We start from the raw sequence: 8564 nt of genomic DNA on the forward strand, positions 1-8564 counted from the left end.
GAATTAAGGATTATCAAAGCATCGGGGGATATATTTTAAAACCACCACATCGGGCTGGGCGCGGTGGCTCATCCCTGTAATCGCAGCACTTTGGGAGGCCGAGGCGGGTGGATTACGAGGTCAAGAGATCGAGACCATCCTGGTCAACATGGTGAGACCCCATCTCTACTAAAAATACAAAAAAATTAGCTGGGCATGGTGGCGCGTGCCTGTAGTCCCAGCTACTCGGGAGGCTGAGGCAGGAGAATTGCCTGAACCCAGGAGGCGGAGGTGGCGGTGAGCCAAGATCGCGCCATTGCACTCCAGCCTGGGTAACAAGAGCGAAACTCCGTCTCAAAAAGAAAAAACAAAAACAACAACAAACAAACAAACAAAAAACCACCACATCTTATAAATAAGTATTTTCATTCTATGCATTATTCATTAAAAGTAATTCTTAGTAATTAAAGTAATAACTCGATAAATAGCATTGCGTCCTACATCATCAGCTCAACACAAAGCTCACGTATTTGGCAGTTCACTTGTACCCGTTGGAGCCACTGTAAGTTTTGGAATCAGACAGAATGGATTAAGTACCAGCCCCTGTTACTTACATCTTTTAAATGTTAGAGAAACCTGCCTTGTAGAATTACTGTACAATGTAAATGAGGTAATACACATAAAACGTCTGGCTTGTATTATTCAACTGATACCATGTTTTTTCTTCTTTCCATTTTTAGTTATTCTTTTTGTGTGGGGGAAAGAAATAATTTAGAAAATGGATCTTTTTGTGTGGTTATATATTTAGACCACATCAGCTCTAAAAATAGTAATATACAGATGTATTGGATTGATGTGGATAGAGAATCATGTTATATTAACTCAAAGAGCACATCACAAAATATGACGCTTTGTACGATTTCATTTTTATAAATACATGTTTATGTTTATATTTACGTATATACACATGTGCATTGGTTTCCTATTGCTACTATAACAAAGTAACACAAACTTAATGGCTTAAAGAAGTATAAATTTAGGCCCAGTGTGGTAGCTCATGCCTGTAATCCCAGTGCTTTGTGAGACCAAGGCAGGAGGATTGCTTGAGCCCAGGAGCTCATTACCAGCCTTGCCAACATAGCAAGACCCCATGTCTACAAAAAATACAAAAATTAGCTGGGCATGTTAGTGTGCGCCTATAGTCCCAGGTGCTTGGGTAGCTGAGGTGAGTGGATCTCTTGAGCCAGGGAGGTCGAAGCTGCAATGAGCCGTGATCGTGCCACTGCAGTCCAGCCTAGGCAACAGAGCAAGACCCTGTCTCAAAAAAAAAAAGTATTATCTCATAGTTCCAGAGATCATACATCCGAAATAAGTCTCATTGCTAAATTGGAGGCATTAGCAGGGGTACATTCCTTCTGGAGCTTCTAGGGAGGCGTCCATTCCTTTGTCTTTTACAACTTGTAGATGCTGTTCTCAGGCTTTGGCTCAAGTTACCTTCCCTCATCTTCAAAGCCAGCAGCACAGTCTCACCAGCTCTCTCTGATCCTGATTCTTTGCCTCACTCTTTTCCTTACAAATACCCTTGTGATTATATGAGGCCCACCAGATAATCCAGAGAAATCTCCCCATCTCAGAGTCAGCTGATAGCAAACCTTAATTTCTCCTGAAACCTGAATTCCTTCTTGCCAAGTGACATAACATATTAATAAATTTGGGGAATAGAATGCAGATATCTTCAGGGGGGGTCTTATTCTGCCTACAATGTATATATGTGTTTGTATGTGTATATACATACAAACATATGAGATTGTAATTTACCAATATCAAAATATTATCAATGACTTCCTCTAAACAGTAGAATTTAGTTTAATATTAAGTTTATTCTTTATTTAATCTGAATTTTCTGTTTTTCGTTCCTTTCTTTTGTCTCCCAGGCTGGAGCGCAGTGGCGCAATCTCAGCTCACTGCAACCTCCGCCTCCGGGGTTCAGGCGATTCTTCTGCCTCAGCCTCCCAAGTAGCTAGCACTACAGGCCCGCGCCACCATGCCAGGCTAATTTTTGTATTTTTAGTAGAGACGAGGTTTCACCATATTGGCCAGGCTGGTCTCAAACTCCTGACCTCGTGATCCACCCTCCTCAGCTTCCCCAAGTGCTAGGATTACAGGCATGAGCCACCACGCCTGGCCCCTGAGCCACTGTGCTGGCCCCTCTGTTTTTCTGTTCGATGCATGAATTAATTTAATGGAATGACAACGAACAGATTTTTAAGACACTGAAAAGACAAGCCACACGTTGAGAAGAAACATCTGCAAAACTTGTAGCTGATAAAAGAGTGATATCCAAAACTATATAAAAAATAGTTAAAGTTCAACAATAAGAAAAAAGCCCAATTTAAAAATGGACAGAAGATTAGAAGAGATTCTTCATCAAAGAAGACCTGCAGATGCAGATAAGCACATAATCGTGTCGGCTGTGATGTCTGTAGGGAAACGAAAATTAATTCAACAATGGCATTCCACTACACACCTACTAAAATGGCAACAATCAGGAACCCTGTGACAACCACACGCTGGTGAGGATGTGGAGCAGCAGGAATCCTCACTCACTGCTGGCGGGAATGCAAAACGGCACAGCCACGGTGGAAGACAGTTGAATAGTTTGTTGCAAAACTGACCATTCTCCTGCCATGTGATCCAGTAACTATGCTGTTCGGTGTTGACACAAATGAGTTGAAAACTAACGTCCACCCAAAACCCTGCACACGAACGTTCATAACAGCTTTATGTGTAATTGCCAAATACAAATCTTGGAAGGAACAAAGATGTCGTTCAATACGTGAATGGATAAGCCAACCATGGTACATCCAGACAGCGGAAATTACTCAACAATAAAAATAAATGAGTTATCAAGTCACAAGAAGACATGGAGAAACCTGAAGTGCATATTGCTTGATAAAGGAAGCCAATTGGAAAAGTCAACATACTGTACGATTCCACTGTATGTTATACTGAAAAGGGGAAACTGCAGAGACAGAGAAAAGATCAGTGATTGCCAAGCGTTCCGTGGGTTGCAGATGGGAGTGGGGAGACTTCAGTAGGTTGATCGCAGGGACTTTTAGGGCAGTGAGCTGTTCCATATGACACCATTCTGGTGGATACATGTCACTGTACATTTGTTAAAAGCTGTAGGATGAATGACAGCAGGGTTTCTAAGGCAACTATAAGCCTTAGTGCATGCCACAACATTGGCTTAACCATTTTATGAAATGTACCACATTAATACAAAATGTTTAAAATAGAGGAAATCGGTGGGTGGGGGCAGTTAAATTTTCAGGCCCACAGTCAAGGCTTTTCTTTTTATGATAGAAGATGCTAAAAACCGAGGAACTACGAATTAGTAATGTCTCTCACCACCCCACATAGACCGACTTGGCTTCTATTAACTACTTTTACTAATAACACGAAGTGCAAAAGCCATTAATGCCGTCATCTAAAATACAATTGACTAAGTTTCCATCTCTGCAGGACTTTTAAGGATACCAGACATGCACCTTACTTTTCTGGAGCACTCAAAAGAGCTTAATAATCCTTTGCAAACTGAGTTGCCAAAGCTGCGCCAGAATTTTGATGTTTCCATTAATAAAAGATATATGCCTGCAGGAGGTACAGATTTGTGATCTCAGGATCCAGAGTTTAGGGGCAAAGGGAAAACGGCTCGCATCTGCACAATGATTAAATGCATGTTCAGGGAGAGGAACTCTGAAGTGTCGCTACAGATCTCACAAGACCTATTTGGACCTGGGGCTTGCCCCTGCGGGATATTTTTGATAGCTTTATCTGTGTCAGACACTGGGGCCCCATCCATTCTCACTTATCAATATGGCATAGTGGCTTCAGAGATGAAAATAAGATGAGGGGCCACGGGAAAAAAAATATAAAGGTCGGGGAACCATTTCAGCAAGCCTACACGTGGCCTGACCAAAATGCAGTGTCAGGGGAAAAAGGATAAATCACGACAACCAAGCCCCAAAATAGAATCTATAAATAGTAAAGAACTAAAACTGCTCAAAAGAAAACTAGAGGTAAACATACTTAGGAGCCAAATATCAAGTCCTATGAGTATGTCAACTAGATAGGCTGACAGAGAGAGCACCCTGAAAATACAGGCCTGGGCATTTATTAATAAAAAGCTGGAGAAACTGTAGCTCCATGAAGGCTCGTTGTGTTTTTAAGAATCACTTGACAAAAACGTGACAAGTAATACAATCTGGTCTTTAACTGTTTTAATCCATAATTTTTATTGTCCTTTTTATGCATAAGGCACTACACTAGATGTTGCAGCAGAGAAACAAGAATCAATTGAGTACTGAATTTTTTTGCACATTAAAATAGCTTTATTTTTGTTCTTACAAAAACTCAAGATAATTAAAAATAGCTATACAAATATACTAAAAATTGAAATTACTATCAGGAAAAGTAATTATTGACATTGCAGTCTACATTATTCAATTCTTTAAATATATATAGAAACATTATGCAGTGCGTCTGTAATAAGAATACAGTCTCGTGCGATATAACAGCATTTCAGTCAATGAAGGACTGAATATACAGTGGTAGTTCCCACAATACTACAAGGGAGCTGAAAAATTCCCGTTACCTAGTGATGTCCAAGCCATCAGAACAGAGTAGCACAACGCATTTCTCGTGTGTTTGTGGTGATGCTGGTGTCAACAGTCACATGCTGTCCTGGTTTGTACCTAGGGGCAATAGGCTATGCCCTACAGTCTAGGTGTGTAGTGGGCTACAACATCTCGTTTGTGTAACCGTACTCGATGTTTGCACAATGACAAAATCATCACCTAATAACACATTTTTTCAGAATATATCTCAGTCAAGTAACTCATGACACGTTTATACATGCATACCTAATCTGCAGTATTGGTCTGCTAGGGCTGCCATGACAATATACCACAACTGGGTGACTTACAAAAATGAAAATTTATTTTCTCACAGTTCTGGAGACTGGAAGTCCAAGATCAAGGTGTCTGGGTCTTGCTTCCAAGATCCAGCAGGTTTCCTTTCTTTTCTTTTCTTTTTTGCTGGATCATATGGTAATTTTATTTTGAACTTTGTGAGGAAATGTCTTACGTTTTCTATAGGGGCTGTGCCATTTTGCATTCCCACCAGTGACACACAAGAGTTCCAGTTTCTGCACATCCTTGCCAACACTTCTTTTTTTTTTAGTAAATGTACCTCTTGTAGTATTCTTCTTTTTAAAAAATGTCTATTTTATGGCATTTTAGGTTTTGGGGTACATGTGAAGAACATGCAAGATTGTTGCATAGGTATGTACATGGCAATGTGGTTTGCTGCCTTCCTCCCCATCACCTATATCTGGCATTTCTCCCCATGTTTTCCCTCCCCAACTCCCCACCCCTCACTGCCCCTCCCCTAGTTCCCCCCTACTGACCCCAGTGTGTGATGCTCCCGTCCCTGTGTCCATGTGTTCTCATTGTTCAACACCGTCTACAAGTGAGAACATGTGGTGTTTGATTTTCTGTTCTTGTGTCAGTTTGCTGAGAATGATGGTTTCCAGGTTCATCCGTGTCCCTACAAAGGACATGAACTCATCATTTTTGATGGCTGCATAGTATTCCATAGTGTATATGTGCCGTGTTTTCCCTGTCCAGTCTATCATCGATGGGCATTTGGGTTGGTTCCAAGTCCTTGCTATTGTAAACAGTGCTGCAATGAACATTCGTGTGCATGTGTCCTTATAATAGAATGATTTATAATCCTTTGGATATATACCTAGTAAGGGGATTGCTGGGTCAAATGGAATTTCTATTTCTAGGTCCTTGAGGAATCACCACGCCTCTCTTCCAGACTTGCAGACAGTTGCCTTCTCATGTGTCCTCACGTGATCTTTTCTCTGTGCATCACTGTTTCTGGTGTTTTGTGTGCCCAAATTTATAAGAACACCAGTGAGATTGGATTAGGGCTCACTTTAACAGGCTCATTTCACTAAATCATCTATTTAAAGCAGGGGTGTCCAATCTTTAAGCTTCCCTGGGCCACATTGTAAGAATTGTCTTCTTAGTAAAATACACTAACACTAACAATAGCTGATAAGCTAAAAAAAAAGAAAAATTGCAAAAAACCTCAAAATGTTTTAAGAAAGTCTACACATTTGCGTTGGACAACATTCAAAGCCATCCTGGGCCATGTGAAGCCCACGGGTTGTGGGTTGGACTAACTTTCTTTAAAGGCTCCATCTCCAAATCAGTCACATTCAGAGATACTGGGGACTAGAGTTTCGACCTGTAAGTTTGGTGGGAGAACACAATTCAGTATATTATATGTGTTTATATATATGTATGTATATATACACACACACACACACATCATGTATATAATTTCATATATATAATCTCATATTTAATGTCATATGTATAATGACAAATATATTTGAGACATTTTTAGTTTTATATAAGGATAGGATCATATTAGGCATTCTGTTTTATAATTTGTTTGCTAATCCATACCGATTGACTATGTACTAGGAATGAATGTAAGATAATTTATTTACCAAACTGTTCTTATTGAAATTTTAGATTGTTTATAATTACTTAATATATGCATAAGTATTTATCTATCTATCTATCTGAACTCTATCATAACTATCCTACTGTACACACTCATACATTTGGGGTTTGGGGCTATTTTTTCCTAAGAGAAATTCTTACAAGTAGAGTTGCTGGATTAAAGGACATGTATACAATACTATAACTTGCTCTTTAGAAAACTTTTATCAATTTAAAAAAGAAGTTTGCCTGTTTTCCAACATCCTGTTTATATTATCAGTGTTGATTTTAGACTTTGAAAATATAACAGATGGGAAATACCATCTTAATTTTTTAAGTTTGCATGTCTTTGCTAACTTCTGAAACTGGACATCTTTTTTTTTTTATCAGTTTATTGTCCATTTTAATTTGCTCATTTTTTAAAATTTCATGCTATAGTCTTTGCTCAATTTTCCACTAAGGTATTCCTATTTTTATTGTTGATTTGTACATATCAGATTTAGTTGTTTGCCTGATATTCACTAGAAGTGTGTTTTTTTTTCAAATTTGTTGTTTTCCTTCTAATATCGTTTATAGTAGTCTTCTGATATGCTGATTTTTTTTTAATGTTCTCCTTCTGTTCTTTTTTTTTTTTTTGAGACTGCGTTTCGCTCTTGTTACCCATGCTGGGGTGCAATGGCGCTATCTCGGCTCACCGCAACCTCCGCCTCCTGGGTTCAGGCAATTCTCCTGCCTCAGTCTCCTGAGTAGCTGGGATTACAGGCACGCGCCACCGTGCCCAGCTAATTTTTTGTATTTTTAGTAGAGATGGGATTTCACCATGTTGACCAGGATGGTCTCGATCTCTTGACCTCGTGATCCACCCGCCTCGGCCTCCCAATGTGCTGGGATTACAGGCGTGAGCCACCGCGCCCGGCCCTCCTTCTGTTCTTTGTATGAGGTTTTATTGTTATGGTTGTCAGCAACCTATAAAAATTATCCCCATAGTTCTGTAGTTGGCCATGCATGGAAAGGGCTGCCCCACAGGAAAACGATCACATTTTCACCAATCTGCATACAGTACTCTATGGACTATTTTGTATTTTGTTTTTAATCACATTATTGTTATTTTATGTATAACAATGACATAACAATCTAGTGTGGTTTATCAAATATAATTATCTTGCTGTCCTAACAGCATTAAATGAAAAGTTTGCCTTTTATTTAACGGTTTGAGGGGCCACGATGATCATATGCTATAGTCTTCTCTCTGTTCATCTTCATAGATTTTAGTCTTTTGGGCCGATTCTTCTTTTAAGAGACCAAGCACTGAAGTATGTCCATTTAATTTTCTAATTTGTCACAATGGCCATGAATTTTTGTCCTCTATCTCACTAATATGAGGACTCATGTTACTACATTTGCCAGTGCTTAATAAGCATCTCATTCTTGGGCTCAGTAAACTCTCTTAGATATAGTCTTCTTCTATTTTTGTTTTTTTCCCTCAATTATTTGAAACATACAACAAAAGTAATATATATAAGTTATAAAACATAATGACAACAAGAACTCTCAAGAAATCTCCATCCAGCTTGGGAATAAAAGCATTTTCGTTACCTTCCAACAACTTCCGTATATCCCTTCTGTTACTCCCCACAAATTTGACTCCTATCCTGACTTTTTTGATATAGTATTCCTTAAACTTGCTATGTGGTTGAGCATGCTAATATTTTCTAGAAATGTTTTTATCTAATTCATGTGTGAAAACAGTTTATGCTTTTCTGCATTATCTCAGTAATGTTTAAAGGCATCATGCCTCAGGAAATTGAAAAGCTTTCAATATTACCTTAATATCATAGTACTTATCTGTTTCTTGAAGACTTGATGGAACCCATTCTTAACTCAAGGGGTGGCCAGGCACCGTAGCTCATGCCTGTAATGCCAGCACTTTGGAAGGCCGAGGTGGGCGGATCACCAGAGGTTAGGAGTTCAAGACAAGCCTGGCCAACATGGCGAAACCCT

This window comes from Aotus nancymaae, unplaced genomic scaffold, assembly GCF_030222135.1.
Source record: "Aotus nancymaae isolate 86718 unplaced genomic scaffold, 86718_ANA_hifiasm-v0.15.2.pri h1tg000077l, whole genome shotgun sequence".
Lineage (NCBI taxonomy): Eukaryota > Metazoa > Chordata > Mammalia > Primates > Aotidae > Aotus > Aotus nancymaae.